General features: G+C 41.4%; 1 long non-coding RNA gene across 1 annotated transcript; it reads right to left on the bottom strand.

Moving 5' to 3' along the window:
- Window positions 1-2883: 2883 nt before the first annotated feature.
- LOC143839732 (uncharacterized) lies at window positions 2884-17882 on the bottom strand. Its single transcript, XR_013231838.1, has 3 exons — window positions 17768-17882; window positions 5942-6031; window positions 2884-5511 (listed from the first exon to the last, which is right to left on the bottom strand). It is a non-coding gene; the product is annotated as an uncharacterized LOC143839732 (long non-coding RNA).
- Between the last annotated feature and the right edge of the window lie 602 nt (window positions 17883-18484).

Here is an 18484-nt window from a genome sequence, read left to right on the forward strand (position 1 = left end):
AACAAGAGAAAAAAAGAATCTCTCCAATGGCTTAATCAAATAATATTCATAATATATAAGATTCTGTTATCTCTTTATTATAATTTCCACCTGGACCCAGGGGGCTCAAGGCATCTCACAACAGTTTATAAATCACATATAAGCATACAAGATTGTTGCTGATGTGATATTTTGTGACTATGTTATATGTTCAGACTGTTCCATGTATTACCCCTGCAATGTTGCATGTGAACCACCCTGAGCTGTATGGGAGGGCGGTTTAGAAATCTAATAATAAATAAAATAATAAAATATGTTTTAAAGATTTGATTAATGTTTTATGGTTGGATGTTGTATTTTTATGTGTATTGTGAACTGCGGTGAGCCAGCTATGCTGGGAGTGGTAGTATATAAAAACAATTATAAGTAAAATAAATAATATAAACACATTTTCTTTTTTAAAAGGTAATTTCTACATAGATTGCTTCTGAATTAGTAGTGAGGAAGCAAGAAAAAGATTTGGAAGTCATAGCCAATAGTGAAATCAAACCCTTCATCAGTAGTGAAAAGACAAATTCTGTACTCTGAATGACTGGGAAGTTGAGGATAAAATGACCAGTGTTGCAGTGTTTTAATCAATGGTGCAGTTATGTGTCTGATCTCAAAACGGTGGAGAAAGAACAATTAAAATTATCAGGTATTGGAGAATTTTCCCTTTAGAAAAGGCTAGGTAGCATTGATTGTTTATTTTGGGGCGGGGGCACATGACTAAGGAAAAACAGGTTCACAAAATTATGTATTGTTTGGGGAAAGTAGATAGAAATAAATTTGTTTTACTCTCATAATGTTAAAACTTGAGGTCACACAATTAAACTGATTTGTGGTAAACTGAGAATAAACAAAGTTTGGTTGTTTTTTGTATACAATTCATAATTATGGAATCTGTTGTCACGACATATCTTACTTTAAAACAGAATTTTACAAGATGGTGAATAGAGCTGTCATTGCTATTATGATTAATTGAACTACCTTGCCAACACTCACATTTGTAGTCTTTTTAGGCTATTTGATGAAGAGCAAACATTCAGTGAATTTGTGTGATTTGGTTTCTCTTTTGCATGAAGGATCTTTGGATTCAGTATCAAGGACAAGTTAGCAAGAGTTTTCTCACAGGAAATAATGTTTAAACCCATAAATCAAACAAAGTTTGAAATGAACAACAACAGAGAAATCCCTGGAAAGGGTGTAATACAGAATGATTGTGCTGGAAATTTTACCTGAAGGAATTCTTCCACTCCCTGCATCCTTTTCAAGTAGGCAGCACTTAAGGCCAGATCAACTATAATGGTATCCATAATAATTTTACTGCTCAATCTCTCCCTCTGTTAATCTCTCTCTCTCTCTCTCCCCTCTATGCATGTGTGTGTGTGTGTGAGAGAGAGAGACTACAAAGAGTCACATGGAGATACCTGAACCAAAAAGGACTCTTTTCTTCGGAGTTGTGGGCAGAGGTAGCAATAGGAGAGAACCAATGACATTGTTGGCAGCCTCCATGCAGGATGCCACAAGGGGCAGTTCTCTCCCCAATCTTATTTGACATCTTTATGCGCCCTCTTGCCCAGTTGATAAGAAAGTTTGGACTGGGATGCCATCAATTGCGGATGACACCCAGCTTTTCCTCATGATGAATGGCCATCCTGACTCACCCCCAGGCTCATTAGCCAGCTGTCTGGAAGCAGTGACAGGCTGGCTCAAGCAGAGCCGGATGAGACTTAATCCTTCAAAGATGAAGGACCCATGGTTTGGTAGGAAAGGTCCAAGCAAGGAAGTGTGATTGCCCTACCTGGACTGGGTGCAACTATCAGTTGCACACTCAGCCAGAAACTTAGGTGTGATCCTTGACATGTCCCTCTCCGTGGAGAAAAAATATCACAAGTGTAACTCAGCTAGCATGCTTCCATCTGCATTAAGCCAAGCTACTAGTGCCCTACCTGACCCCAGAACACCATAGTGATCTAAGCTTCGGTCACCTCTAGGCTGGCTTTCTACAGCTCACTCTATGCAGGCCTTTCCTTATCCCTGATCCAGAAACTCCAACTGGTGCAGAATGCAGCAGTGCAGAAGCCAGGGTTCTTACAGGAACACCTCAGAGGGCCCACATCAGGCCCACACTCCAACAGCTGCACTGGTTACCAGCTGACTACCAAATCAAGCTTAAGGTCCTTCAAGGCCATATGTGGTTTGGGGTCTGAGTACCTGAGAAACCACCTTTTCACCTATGCCCCACAAAGAGCATTATGCCCCACCAATATCAACAAACTGGTGATTCCTGGTTCCAGGAAAGCTTGCCTGACCTCAACTAGAGCCAGGACTTTCTCTTTCCTGACCCCCACCTGTGGAATGAGCTCCCAGATGACATCAGGGTTCTGTGGACCTTAAACAATTTCACAGGGCTTGCAAACTGAAGTTCTTCCACCAGGCTTTCAGTCCAGGAGAGTGGGCTTACCACCAGCCAGAGCCCAGAGGCCCCTCCCTCCACCGACTGCACTCATAGAAAAGAACTAAATCCACAGTGCAGTAAAACTTAATCCCATTGCTAAATACTAAACTGGAATGACAAATCAAGTTGTTTATATTTTACGGCAGGGGTAGTCAAACTGCGGCCCTCCAGATGTCCATGAACTACAATTCCCAGGAGCCCCTGCCAGCATTCACTGACAGGGGCTCCTGGGAATTGTAGTCCATGGACATCTGGAGGGGCGCAGTTTGACTACCCCTGTTTTACGGTATTATGACAGTTCATGCAAGTTTTTATTGTGAACAATCTTATGCATTTCAAACCAAGATGTTGTACTGTACCATACTATGAAAGTTCCAAAATTCCAATGTAAACTGCCCTGAGATGTGAGGGAGGGCAGTAAATAAATATAATAAAATAATCTATATATATATTAGGTCCCCAGAAGACAACCTTAGTCATCAAGGATATATGGGGACCTAATATATATATAAATTCTGTATGTATATATATATAAGTTCTGTAGTTGCAGAGACTAATGATTATCTGCTACCTTTTCTATAGTTGCAGCTCTGCTAAAGAAGCAAATGCTTGAACAGAATTAATTGTTATTATTATGTCCCCTGTGCCACAAAGAACTATACTTGTTTCAGAATTAGATATACAAGGATGCTTGACTAGTATTGCCAACCTATTTCTATTCCAAATGCTATTTCTATTACAACCTACTATTCAATATACTATGTGAAATGTTAGGGCCAGGCACCTATTGGCTCACATTTCTGGCATTATAGCATAAAAGAAATGTTTAAAAAATTAAAACCCAAACTAAAATGCATATTATTATTATAAGCATATAAAACATTAAGGGAAAATTTGAGGGAACCGTAGACAAAACAAAAGTTTTTACCCATGGGTGAAAGCTAGTGACAAGAGGGGACAGATGAAAACCCATGGGAATAGAGTTCCATAATTTTGGTACTATGGCACTGTCTTGGATTGCCGCCTGTTTAATCTCAGAAGACAGGGGCACCTAAATTAGGTCCCCAGAAGACAACCTTAAGTCATCAAGTAGGCTCATATGAAAGTAGGCTGTCCTTCAGGCATGCTGATCCCAAGCTTTATAGGTCAAAACAGAGCACTATAAATGTTCATGGAAATATAATGGGAGCCAGTGCAGATGGCCCAAGACTGATATGGTTCCTACAACCTACTCCAGTCAATATCCTGGCTGCAACATTCAGTTTCTGAGCAGTTTTCAAGGGAGCCCCCAAATAGAGCATATTGCAGTAATCTAGTTGAGATGTTACCAGGGCCAAATCTTTCCTTGGCCAGAACTTCTCTGCCAAGGAAAGGCCCCCACCAGATAACTAGTTAAAGCTAGTAAAAGGCACAGTTGCCATCTGCTTATCCAGCAGTAAGTCTGGGTTGTTAACAGGAAGACTTATCCTCTCACTTAGAAAACCATAAATACCCTTTCTCTAATCATTTTGAATATCACAAGCATTATCCTGCCTGACCCAAAGTGACACTAGAATGGATGTCAGCCTGAGTGAAGTCTGGACATGTAGTTTGAAATGTGGGAAAGGCACACTGCTAACGATCTCCCCACCCCAGGGAGATACATAATTAGGACAATGGGCATCCCAAGAACCTATTGCCTCACCTTGATTTAATCTTGTCTGCACTCAGCTTCCCATCCCCCTTTTACCCTAGTTAAGCAAACCTAATGCTGTTCAACAACCCTGGTAGCTTTTCCCATTCGGTATTCAGAGGGTCATGTAAACTCATCATGCTTCTCCCAGATCATTGTCCACCTTCAGAAACCCACTCAAATCATAGTTTTTGGGGCTAATCTGTTGACCAGCTCTAGGGAACATTTTGTTCTATAAAATATGGCATCCTGCTCCATATGAGTGTATGTTCTTGTATCCTCCACATACTCCTACTTGTGTGTGCACTGTCTCTTCTTCCATTCCTCCAATTTCCTTATAGCTAATCTTGTATGTGTTTTCAGTGTGTTTGTATATGTGTTTTATCCTTTTATTATTCTAAATTCTAAATTAAAAAAGCATCATGTGAGAGTAGCCTGGTTCATTTTGAATGTTCTCTTGAAGGGACAATCCCTGAATACATATGTGAAAATCCCAGTTACCCACTTAGTCTCTCTTAAAGCTAATTTCCCCAAGTAATTAGACTACCTCTTTGCATAATAGGTTCCAAGAGCAATCCAAAACTATGGACATGTTTATTACAGGAAAACGAAACCCTTTGCGGATCAGGTGACACCTTAAATCTTGTGTCAGGCTTTCCTCTCACTAATAGTACTTCTGTCTCCTCAGAAATAAGCTCCAGTTCATTAGCTGGCATCCACCCCAAAATTGTCTCCAAGCACTGTTTTAGGGCTTCTTTAGCCTCACTGAAATCAGCTGGAATTGCAAGAGAGATGTCATCCCTGTGTTGGTGTTAGCCCAATCCATGTCCCTCAATGACCTCACCCAGTAGTTTCTGACAAATGTTCAAGCATGAGGACCAATTCCTGGGAAAGAGCTAAAGAGAGAAAGACCAATCTCCTCCGCCCATTTTGTCCTTGCCATTGCTACTAGAATAGTAGTAGCTACTATCAGGAGATGGTGGATGTGTTTGTGGGGACATAGAGAGAGCACTGTGAGCGATAAGAGATCCCCCCCCCACAACTGTTCTCCAATGCAACTAAAAAATCACACATACTTGCTGATTCAAGCCACAAAAAGTCTGCATCTGTGTACACTGCGAATGACTGAATGAGTTCACTTCCAATATCCCTATCTCTCTTTCTGGACAACTATGAGCTTGATTCAGTATCACCATGAAATTACTGTGGATTCAAGAGGAAATAGTTGCTGGTGGCTAACTGTGCTCTGGCTGGACTTTGGATCTTCATGATATATGGGATGATTGAAGCTTCACAGATGAAGGCATTTGTTGGAATAAAAAACGCAGTAAAATACTGCCCTAGGCATCCTTCTGTTTCCCTATGGAATAAAATCAGGGAAGATTAGTGGTTGTTCAACAATAGTACAAGTCTTTTAGCTAGAACAATGTAAAAGTCAGGTATTGTTTTTTAAAAACCCAGAAACAAATATTCAAAAATAATGAAATTGAGAAATAATGCTATTTATACATCACTGAATCTAACCCTTTAAGTATTTAACTATAAGCATTTTTACTCAAATCTGTTAAAGATGTGTGTGAAACACCATCAAGTTACAGGCAGCCACCTTATAGTGATCCCAGCAAGGGGCTTTCAAGGCAAGTGAGAATCAGAGGTGGTTTGCCATTGCCTCTCTCAACACAGTCTTCCCTGGTGGTCTCCCTTCCAAGTTCAGACCCTGCTTAGTTTCTGAGATCCGACAAGATCAGACTATATCATGCCATCTTCCTTCCAATTAAATAAATAGGCACCTTCAAAATCTAGACAGATTTCCATTCTTCATTCCATCTGTTTTGCTCAGGTTTCTCAGCAGCTTCTCTCATCCTTTTATAGATGCTAACCTGCAAATGGAAATATTTATTTAGATTTCTATACCGCCCATTTCTTTGCAGCTCTGGGTGGTTTACACAGAACATTATAAATCAATGGTTGCCCATTCAGGAACTTTCTCCATTGTGGCCTCCACCTCGTGGAATGGTCTGCCTGAGGAGGTCCAAAAGAAGAGCTGTTTTTTTGGATCCTGCTTTTTACTACCCAAAGGAGTCTCAAAACAGCTTACAATTGCCTACCCATCCTCTCCCTTTGAAGTCAGTGAGGCTGTGAGAGCTCTGAGAATTGGCTAGTTTAAGGTCACCCAGCTAGCTGCATGTGGAGGAGTGGGGAATCAAACCTGGTTTTCCAGATTCGAGGCTGCTGCTCTTAACAACTACATATAGCTGGCTCTCAAGACTCCTACTCTCCTGGTTTTCTGCAAACTATGCACAACTGAATTACTCAAGGAGGCTTCTCTACTCAGGTAATAATTTGCATTGTACAAAGTAGTTCACAAAGTTACTTCTATACATTACTAGAATCCGTAGACCATACTACTGTGCCTAGTACACTGTAAATTGGATCCTATTATGTAATTTTGCATCATTTAATGTGTCATGTTAACATTTCTGCTTTCCTTCAGTTCTATTTTTTAGACTTTTGGTTGATTTTACAACTCAAATCCAATCGCTCACTGTTTACTGATTGTCCTTTCTTGTTGAATGTATTGATTCAGTCTGCATAATCTGCCTTGAGCCCCAGTGGAAAAGGTGGACTACAAATTACGTGAATAAATATTCCACAGATCTTTCTTCAGATTTGTTCAGTTGGATTTGGAGGTGTGGGAGACTCTCACAAATTCTTCTCCAAAGAGGTGCAAGGAGAAATGGAGAGTAACTCTTTGGGCACAGCAGCTAGTCTTGTGGCCCTGATCAATATGAGGATGATACCCAGCTGTATCTCCTCATGGATGGCCACCCGGACTCCCCCTGGATACATTTGCCAGATGTTTGGAAGCTGTTACTGAAATGCAACCCCTCCAAAACAGAGGTCCTGTGGCTGAGTAGGAAAGGGGCAGGAAAGGAAGTATGTCTTCCTACCTTTGCCAGGGCGCAACTTAACATCTCACCCACTGCAAGGAATTTAGGAGTGGTCCTGGATGCCTCCCTTAGGATGGAGGCACAGGTCACAGGGGCAGAATGCATGGCTATTAGTGCCCTACCTGCTCCTGAACTGCCTGCCCGCAGTGATCCATGTGACGGTTACCTCTAGACTGGACTTCTGTAACTCACTCTATGCTGGCCCTTTACCCGGAAACATCAGCTGGTACAGAAAACAGCTATTAGGGTCCTCACTGGTTCATCTTAGAGGACCAATATCCAGCCAGTACTGAGGCAGCTGCACTGGTTCACAATTCTGGCCCAGATCAAGTTCAAGGTCATCCGCGGCTTGGGCCCAGCCTATTTGAGGGATTGCTTATCTGCTTATGCCCCCCGCAGGGTTGAGGCTGGGTTAATAAGAGCAATAGGCCCCCTCAAGCTCTGATATAACATCTAGCACATCCCCTTGTTAGATGACTGTAGGAGGGATCTTGCTGTCTTGTTTTTTGTGGGAACAATGTTGTTTTTAGGGTAGGGTTCTTATGGGGATTTTTACTCTTATGTAGCCTGCCTTGAGTCCCAGGAAGGAAGTGAGCTATAAATTAAATAAATAGTTGTTTCAAATGTATGCTTCAACATATTTATCTAATTTTGAATTTTTCCAGAATTTGGTAAGCATAAACCACAATTTCTGAAGAATATTGTGTATCTAAGATATAATCTCTATTCATATTCATTACAATCCTCTGAACACATTCTACATGGGTCAGAAAATTCCCAACACAGGGCATCTTATAAAAATGGCACTTTGGGGGAGTTTTGGCATTCACCACCCCATCAAAATGGCAACGTCTTATTCTGGGAACATGGGAATTGGTGAAAGCCTAATAATCAAACTGCATTATTTCATCCAGGGGCACTCACTTTGACAAATTTTGAGAATCATCAAATGTTCATAGCAAAATACAGATTAAATACAGTAGGCACATGTAAACAAATGATATTAATATATGCACTGGATGGGAAACATCCCTCTAATCAGCATATTGTGGCTTCGGGTAAGATTCCCCAAGCCTGAGGGCAAAGAATTCTATGCTGAAAAAATAACCAAATATTTTATTTGTTTATTTATGCCACATCACTTTGAGAAAGCATTCTATAGATAAAACATGTGCTCCACTGGCAGCCTTATAGTCTGAGCATACAATGGCCCTTAATGTAGTTGGCCATGGTAGCAGCTCATATACAAAGCCTGCAGGCTCAGGCAGCAGCTGGACAGCTAATGCTTCACATCTCTCATAGTAAGGCATGTGGAACAATGTTGAAAGAGCATGGTACTGCAAAGTCACCAATGGTCACCTCTCCCGTAGGCAATGCAAGAAAGAGTGGTAGCATCATAAAGGATCTCATAAATGCCTCAACGACTTTAATAAGCTTCAATTTGTTAGAAATCTTTAAAAATAATTTTGGTTTTTAAAAGAAATTTTTGTGACAAAGGAAAGACACCGGAAAGGGCAGAAGAGATTAAAATGTATACCACAGCATAGAAACATATCCTCCAACATCACCTATGTAACAGGTGCATAGCTATAATTTATAATTTCATGTATTGTTGATTAGTTTAATGTAAACCGCCCAGAGCCTTCGGGGAGGGCGGTATATAAATCTAAAAAATAATAATAATAATAATAATAACTGAAATTTGTGTTTTATTTGGTACATTGGTTTCATGGACAGATACGAGAGAAGCACATTTTGTAATATGAAGCTGTCTCATGTGAAATCATATGGTGGTATAACTAGGTCAGCATTAAGTATTCAGAATTATGTACTCTGGGCTAGGGTCTCAGGCTAAAGACCTGTACCCCCAAGATCCTTGAGTGAAAGATCTCCAGGGATTCAACATGTAAATATTCATATGAAAACAGGTATTCTACCACTGAGTGACAGTTTTGCCAAACGATCAGTTGTATAGGATGTGGGTTTGTGAATAATATAAAAGGCCTAGAAGAATACAAATTCAGCATCTCAAGTCAATAGTAGCAATTTCCAGATATACTAACCAGGCACAGTGGGAAGAGGAGACACATAGAGGGGGACAGAAGCTAGAGGGGGCAACTTGTACCATGACCTAAGCAACATATGGTGAACACAAGTGGAAGCAAAGTTGATTCTCTCAACAAGGCAACAAGAGTAGATGCAGGATTCCCAAAACCACGGAGAGTGCCACATATATATATAATATATACACTCATATGCAAATAGGCTTATCACAAATGTACCACAGCTACATTCTGCAGGACAGAGCTTCTTCCCTGTTCCTGACTCCCCCTGTACAAAAAATCTGAAAGGCGTTAGTGATAAAAGATTTTGTTGACTAGTAATACAGGTTAATATTGTGATACAGAGATATAAATATATATTTTAAATCACTTTGTTTGACACAGACTTTAATCCAGAACCAATAGAAATTGTTATTGTTCAACTAACAGATGGAAACAGACAAAACTAAAGTGGAGATTAATTTTACACAGATAATACTTTTTATATCCCTCTGTAAAAGAGAACAGCTTTCTGTGTAGAGTCTGCACACATCTAACTCCTACTGGCAACTCTGTTCCTTTAATGAGAAACTTTGTGAAGTAGAATTGTTTAGATGGCTGTTTCAATATGGCTTGTAAAACTGATAAAGATTCTTCTGCTTTTATCTGACTCTTTTATTTAACTGGTTTTCAGTTATGTATTCATAGATGACTTTGTAAAATGTGTTTTTTAGAAGTGCTGTGAATCACTTTAAGTCCTTGCTAGAGAAAAAAGGCTGAAAAACAATGGTCCAATTGCTAAGCGCTTTCATACAAATGGTTTCAGAGGTCAGCTGAATTGGTCTGCAGTAGAACAATTAGAATCCAGTAACACCTTAGACACACACAAGATATACAGGGTATGTCTGATGAAAGGAGCGTTGACTATTGAAAACCTATATCCTGATAATCTTGTTGGTGTCTAAATCACAGGTAGCCTAACACGATCACCAGATTAACAGTTTTAGGATCATATAGGGAGAGTTTTCAAGGTATAGCAATCCCAGACTGTGATGAGCATTAAGGGTAAGAACTAAGTCTTGATTGTAACCAGAAATAACTTGGCACCCAATTTAATTGCTGCAGAATAGGAAATATATGAGCCATGAACAATGTACAAAAACAATGGGCCTTTTCGCACGGCTTCAAAATAGCACAATGGTTGCTAATTGGAAACGCTACTAATTTGCCATAACCCACGACGTCGTAGACAATCTGCAACAATCCTGAAACCGACCCGCAAAAAGCGCTTCGTTGTAGCGCTTTCAGGGGAATCCAGAAAAGTGGATTCACCCTCCGGATAGCGATACACTCCTGCAACCAATCTGCAACAGTAGCGCTAAAGACCTGTGCGTTACCATTGTTGCTGGTTCTTCAAAGTCCCTCCCCCTGGCTCTCTCCTCCAAACTTCCGGCGAAGCGATCGCCATTTTTTTTTCTCCGAGCGAGCGGGGATAAACGCACCAGCGAGCCTCTTTCTGTTTAGAGGCTTCCCTGGCTTCAGTCCTTCACCTTTAGTCACTAAGCACAAACCACATAAAAGCCCGTTTGCTGAAATAAAGTCCCTTTATTTTTTACACATTAATTCAGCCGAAAATCGGGCCCGTGAGAGGGGGGGGGGATTTTTTTTTAATCACTCGAGGCAGCGTGCCAACGATCATACAATCAAACGACAGCTCACATTAGGCAGCTGGATGGGTCTCTCCGTAGCAACGAATCTACCTAGATTCGTTGCTATGGGTCTGTTTTTTTTTAAAAAAACCTTTCTTAAAGGGAAAGGGGCTGTTTGGGAGCATGCTAACGGCTGCCCATTTGCTGCTTGACGGCCAGGGGCGGGACGAGCTTGGCAATAGCGCTTCCTTTCTAGCGATTTCTGCCGAGACCGGAAGCCTGTGGGAAACGCTAAAAAACGCAACTGATTCCACTACAAAGGCAGGTATGCATAACGACGAATTCCACTATTTTAAATGGCGATTTTTCATTCCGCAAACAATTTGCAACAAAGATCCCCGTGCAAAAAGGCCCTGAACATTGGTGCAAAAAAATCACAGTTACACAGATGGATTCTGAACTAACAGACTAAACTGGAAAAGGTTTAGGAGTCTTATGGATAGTGAATTGAAAATAATCAACTCAGTTTTATGGCAATAAAGATACTCTGACAATCAATTCAGTGGGTGTAAATGGTGAAAAGGGGAAATTCCATACTATGAATGAATTGGAAATAAACTGAGAAAAAATAGTCAATAAAAGAATGCCTTTATATAAATGTATGGAGTGGTTTTGTTTCCTTTCAAAATGATCAAAGAATTTCAGAACCTTCCCTTTAGAAAGGGCCACAGGGTTTGGGTCTTTTCAGTTTAGAAAAAGGTGACTAAAGAGAACTATGACAGAGGTCTACAAAATTTTGTACGGAGTATAGAAAACCAATGTAGAGGCAGGGAAAATCCATCTCCCATAATACTCAGTCCATGCAATGAAACTTTTGGCACTGGATTCTTTAAAATCAATAGTTAAATTATGGGATTTACTGCTCCAATATGTAATGCCTACTAGTTCAGGGGGCTTTCAATGGGAATTTGACGTATTTATGGAGGATGGAATAATAACTAGCTATAATAACTAGTGTTACAGGCAGAAGACAAAGAAGAGCTGTGTTTTTTGGACCCCACTGTTACTATCCAAAGGTGTCTCAAAGAGGTTTACAAACACTTTCCTTTCCCATAACAGAGGCCCTGTGAGGTAGGTGGAACTGAGAGAGCCCTGAGAGAACTTTGACTGGCCCAAGGTCACTCAGCTCGCAGCTTGTGTAGAAGTGGGGAAACAAATCTGGTTCTCCAGGTTAGAGGTCACTGCTCTTAACCACTATACCAAACTGGCTTAATGGCTCAGATTAGAGAGGGATGTTGCCTATCATGCCCTGCTTGCAGGTTTCTTGAAGTCATCTGTCTGGTTTAGATTGACTCTCTCCAGTCTCATCTAAGCAGTATTCTTCTTGAACTCTTAAACTGCAAACACACTGATATTTTTAACCAGGCTTCTCTTACAACTCTTCTTTTTTTCGGCTGACATAATTACATTTGATATACCTAAAAAAATTTTTTTTTACAATCTCACGAATGTGTACAGAATTTTTTTTATGATCCATATTTTGATATTACTGGACTGATGTTGCACAGGCAGCATAGGTTGCAAAGCAGCTTTTTGGAATGAAAGAAATTCTATTTTCAGTCCCTAATACCTGCAGTTTAAGGATCTTATGTGGCAGGTGTGGAAAATAATTCTCTTTGAAGCCACAGAGAGCCATGGCTAGTCAAGGTTGACATGGTTGAGCTAGATGGATCATTGGTCTGCTCAGTATAAGGCAGCTCATTATATTCTAAAATTATGGCATTAAGATGTGCAGATGTGCTTTCTGGATTCTAGGGAAATGGCTGAAGTTAATGTTTCAAAAATTACTTGGCAGAGCCACCAATCCCTATGGAAATGGCTTTCTCACTACCAGAAATGAAGCTTTTCCTACACTGGACAAATATACTGTTTTCCACTGCAAAATGTCACAGGTTACATGATACAGAATGTTCAGTGTATTAAGAAGACTTGATCCTACTCATTGGCAATTATCTCTATCTAACCAGAGGCAACCTAATTCTATTAATATTTATCAATCAATCACTTTGTTATCCCATTAGTCCTTAATGAAGTTCAATGGCACACATGGCTCACCCCTCTTTATCCTCACAATAACCCTGTGAAGTAGGTTAGACTGAGAGAAAGTGGCAGGTCCAAGGTCACCTACTTAACTTTATGACTCAGCAAGCCAATTGTCCTGGGCTCTAACCGCTGTACCACTGGTACTCGTGTTTGAGAGCACTAGAGCTTTATAGCAAAAAACTTGCATGATTTTACCAAATTTTTGAAATAAATCAAAGATATGCATTGTTCAAAATACATCTGGAAAAGAAATTGCAAAAATCAGATTGTTTCTCCTTCAAATCATCCAATCCCATTTCCTGCAGCTATCCAAAAGGTTTCTAAAATGCCATTTACTTTATTTCAAAGATCTGCTTGATCCATGACTGCTAAAAACAAACAAATCAAGACACAAAGATAACAAAATGCATTAAACACAATACAAATTCCTATACCTAAGTTTTCCCAAGGGGATTAAATTTTTTTGAGCTGTCTTCATTTCCTGATATACAAATCAATCATGTTTCCTAGACTTGATATTCAAATTACAGTCACCAAATTCTATTAACCCACTGCCTCCATCTTGTCTTTGCTACCTTTATATTTGTGATGTTGACTTGCATTTCTCCCTGCTGCGCAGTAAATCTTGATAAAGAGGTAATAAGTTTATGGACAGAGCAAAAACAAAAGGCAGAGAGCCTGCAAAGGAGACAGGCCTATGCCTGTTTCAATCATGCTAAAGGTACGGAAGTGCAATCTCTGGAAAATACTGGGAGAGAAAAGTCCAAAATGGCATGCAGATCATTAAACAAGGGTCCCCAAATCTTATCAACAGTCTGCATGCCTCAGCAGATACAAATTTCTTCCCATATGTGGGCTAGCTACATCCATCCCTTGTGTAATGCCAGAGCAGTGTAGTGTCTAGAATGTCATTCTAGGATCTAACAGACTGAGGTTCAAACCCCTACTCTACCATGGAATGTTATTTGGTAACCTTGGGCCAGTCACATACTCTTAGCCAAACCCACCTCACATGGTTGTTGTGAGTATAAAATAGATGAAAGGAGGCAGTGTTCAAGATCATGACCACCTACCTCGCATCTGCTCCTCTCTCCTCCTCTTGCTCTTTTATCTGCATTGCCTGGGTGGGCTAACTTGCTGGAGATTATTTTATTGCTTGGATTTGCAAACTGCCTGTCTTTTTCCTTCAATAAACTTCATTTTAATTCCATTATATCTGGGTCCTGGTATTCCTTCCAAACTTGTATTGGTGCCTCCATACTTAGCTACAGTTCTTGGTTTGTGGTTCATTGATTAGGATTGGGGCTTTTTTTGTCAGTTTTAAAATAAGCTCTCTTAGACAAGAAATGAGGGATCAGAAAAAAGGTAGCTTGCTCACATGGGAATATATTGGTATAGGTGATACTTACTTGTGGGGAAAAACGTAGTACATACCTGACACAGATCTGTTATATTCCATGCTTTAAAAAAAACCACAAAAAACTCATTGCTATTATATTGACATAAGATCTTGACATAGGATCATGAAATTGTGCATTTCATCATAGCTTTGTAAGGGGATCCAAAGCTTGACAGAAAAGAAACATTAATAAAATCATATAAAACAATCAAAATACTGGATATTAAAAGCACATTAGAAGAATCCTGAATTGATGAGTTTTGTTATGGTGTATAAGTATCACTGTCTGCAGCAGTAATATTTATAGTCATAAGGGTTTTAAAACTTGTATAACATTCTCACCTGTGCTTATTCATTCAGGGTTCTTCTAATGTGTTTAATATCTTGCATTTTGATTTTCATGGTTTTATTTATGTTCCTTTTGTATCATGTTTCAGATCCCCGACAAAGCTACAGCAAAATGGATAGAGGCTTTTTAGCATTACATCAATAAATTTTCACTTTCCCAATGAACTATCAGCATTTGTCTTTGACTTCTTTCATCTTGGTGACTGGTGCAGCCTTCTTATTCTACTGTTCATTACATCTGTAGTCCGACCACACATGATCATAATTCTTTTAATTTTTCTGAAAGCCAAGAATCAAGTATCAACATTATAACATTAAATTATTTTAGAGCTCATTTCAATGTCTGGAAGTGATTCCAGACTCAAGATATGGTTAAAGTTTACTTCTCCAACATACTATATTTAATATATATATATACTATTGGTAAAATATGACTGTCCTAAAAATAATAAGGACATCAATTCCATTTTGGCAAACAATGTTAGAAAAGGATAAAACATGCAATTGATGAAAGGTTATTGTGAGTTTTGCTATGTTTTACAAAATTCTTAGAACCTTGGAAATGTAATTTGTTTACTTTCCCAAACGATCAAAATTACATCATAAACAAAAACACAGTTATATTTGTTTGCTGCAGTAACTACTCCCCTCCTGGAAAATACAACCACGCTTAAAGCAAGTTACAGTTTAATCCTAAGAGTCACAGCCTTTTAAAAATTAGTTTAAATCACTGGACATAGAAGTATAACTCTGCTTAAGATGGTACTGAAGAAGAGTAACAGGTGTATTTTAGCAGAGGCTGTTGTAAAATAAAGCCTCCTCTGAGGAAGTATGCATATTATGGTCAAATCCAATTTTGGAAATTTCTGCTGGAATTGGGATGGAGGAGTAGGAGGTGAGCTCAGCAGGAATGTACTGTCATACAGTTTATCTTGCAAAAAGGACATGACATCCAGGGGAACATATCTGTAGCTGGGAGATTAGTTGTAATTCTGGGAGAATTCCAGGCCCAAACTGAAGTTTGGCAGTCCTAATGCGCATGGAGTTTGCCATCCACAAAGCTCTGCATGCAAGTCAAAGTGAAATACTGTTGGTTAAATAGTAGATTAAAAAAACAAAAAAACAAAACTCTTTTCCGGACACAAAGCCATTTAACAGGTAACATTTCCCCCACCATTTATCTCCATGCCACAAAGAGCTTCTCCTGCTGAATTTCCATGTAAAGTGCATATTTATGTCATACTACCCCACCTCAAGAAATAGATGGAAAAATTCTAGCCTCAAATTACTTTTAATCCACACTGCTATGTTATAGAAAACACACAGCACCTTACAAATCTTTTTCTGCTGTAATTATACCTGTCCTTGCCTATCTCTTTCTCTGTCTTCCTATGGTCCTCATTGTTATGGAGCTATGAGAAAAACAACAAAATGTCAGTTTAAAAGCAAAGTATCTATATGAGTTCCATATATTTATATCCCAAAATTGAAAGAGTTCTCTAGTTTAGAAAACTATACTTAAATAAATTTGCAATCGGACAAATTATACAAAGCATCAAATGAATGCAAAGGTGTCCAGTTTGCATAATTTATTCCATCAGCATGACTTTGTTGTGGAATTAAAGATTCTTGGCATGGAAAGAAATCCCTTCTCATTTTTGAAGGTATGAAAAAAATGGAATGAATGAACAAGTATGAACAAAACATATATTTATGAGAAAAAACTTTTGGCATTTTGCTATTCCAGTATTCTCTTAGTGATAGATGTTTGTCTGTTGTTTATCCATTCTGCTATAATTTTGCATTTCTCTAGGTAAGGGATGCAATTGCATTTAGCTTGTAAGCTGGAAAAGAACTGCTTTTAATTCTTCAGTAATATTAATAATACATACATACACACACCCTATGTCATAAAATCTGACAAGTTACCAGAACTCCAAATCATAGGAAAGAATAGCTCCCTAAATATGGGCCGCACTGTCTCTACAGCACAGATATAATCTATTTTGGTTATTACTGTTGGCCACCCTAATGCTACTTGAATGATAATTTAAAGAAAATAATCTTTATATTCAGATTAGGTTTGCTACTTCAGTTTGTTTTAGGTCCACTCAGTGTCACAGGAACCTGCTCTTTTCACAAGGGGTCTGCAGTGGTGTGGACAGCTAGGTTTCTGACTGATCACATTAGATGAGAATTTTAGTGGCTTTGAGCTTTCATCGCCGTTGTTTTGCTCTCCCCTTTCCCAGCTTCTACCCCCTCTTCCCACAGTGCCCCCACAGAGGCATTTCAGCCTTTCCGAACTTATTCTTGGCCTCTCCGGGGCTCAGCCCTGCACACAACCCGACCAGCAGCCAGCGCGGAAAGGCAGCCCCGTGGCAATTGTTTACTAGCCGCCAGTGACAAGTCGTCACACAAAGCCCTGCTTTTCCGTGGGGCACTACACGGCGGCCACCAAATCCCCCACTTGTGTGTCCAGTGGAGTCGGACTTTATTACCACAGAACCCTCCCATGTCAGCCAATGGACACCAGTTTCCAGCCAGCCAGCCAGGCACTTATTTATTTATTTCGGCACTAGTGAGGCTGGACCTGCCTTTCTTGTCCCCGACCTGAGTTTGCTGCCTCCCCGCCAAGGTGCCTACAGGTCTTGGCGAGACCGGCCCGAAAAGATCCGTGATGGTGAGGGGGGACCCGCGTGTCCGTATGTGAGCGTCCAATGTGAGTGTGCGTGTGCGCGAGTGTGGCGGAGTGCGTTTCTCTTTGGGTGTAACAGGCGAGCTGTATGGCTGGCCGACCCGTCCTTCAGTCCGCGAGCCAATGGCAGGCTGCCTTATATCGAAATGAATGTTTTCGGTCTCTCCGGCTTCCCCATGTACTGTATGTGGAGCACTGTACAGTGGTGGGCTCTGCTCGGAGCTTCTCGCCTCACTTTCACATAAAAGAACACCCTGGCTGGCTACGGCTTGCCCCCCGCCCCCCACACACGCAGTCACGGGCGGAGGTAAGTGCCCCGGCCGGCAGCCCCACCGCCTTCCCCTTCCTGAGCCAGGGAGGCAGGCAGGAGGCAGGCAGGCAGGAGAAGGGCTCCTCTCTCCCGACACTTCCCTTCCTATTATTACTCACTTAAGAGCACTGGGGCAGCCCCCAAGGACTCCTCCGGCGGCGGCAGGAGCCGCTTCGGCCGGCAGGGTGGACGGAGGGGAAGGCGCAGACCTTTCGACGTCCCTCGCCGCCTGCCGCTGCCACCAGCCCCATTCACTTTTCCTGCCGCCACGCTCCCTCGGAAACTTTGGATGGGGGGAAGCGAGAAGGTCAGGGCGGCTGCAACCTTGGGAGGCGCGGGGGAGGGCGGCTGGCCGGGGGGGGGGAGAGGCCAGGGGACGGAGCGGCTGGGGGGAGAGTGGGGGAGGCGCGGGGAAGCGGTGAGTTGCAATGCATGAGGAGGAGGAGGAGGGGGGGGGGGGAGCGGAGCACCAACCCCAGGGTAGGCCAGCCAGTGCCAGGCTGCGTTTGAAACGAGCACCTCTCGCCGCACAGAGGCAAGAGGAGCAGCCACAACCGGGGGCGGGGGACAAATGAGAACGGGAAGCCCGCGGGAGACGGGGAAACAACACCCCAGCCCCCCCCCCTCCCCACGCGTGTCTTGACAGGGGCCGCGAGAAGCGAAACTTCATTGTAAGAGAGTCGGGGCGGGTGGGGGGAGGCGGCTTGGGGCGGTGATTGATTGGTGGGTGGGTGGCACGCTGCTTGGGCAGGGGGCAAGGGGTGCCGGGAGACGGGCAGAGGGGGGTGGCTGGGAGTGCCGGAAAGCGCCGCTGGTTCGGCGTTAGAGTTCGCAGT

This window comes from Paroedura picta, chromosome 6, assembly GCF_049243985.1.
Source record: "Paroedura picta isolate Pp20150507F chromosome 6, Ppicta_v3.0, whole genome shotgun sequence".
Classification (NCBI taxonomy): Eukaryota; Metazoa; Chordata; class Lepidosauria; order Squamata; family Gekkonidae; genus Paroedura; species Paroedura picta.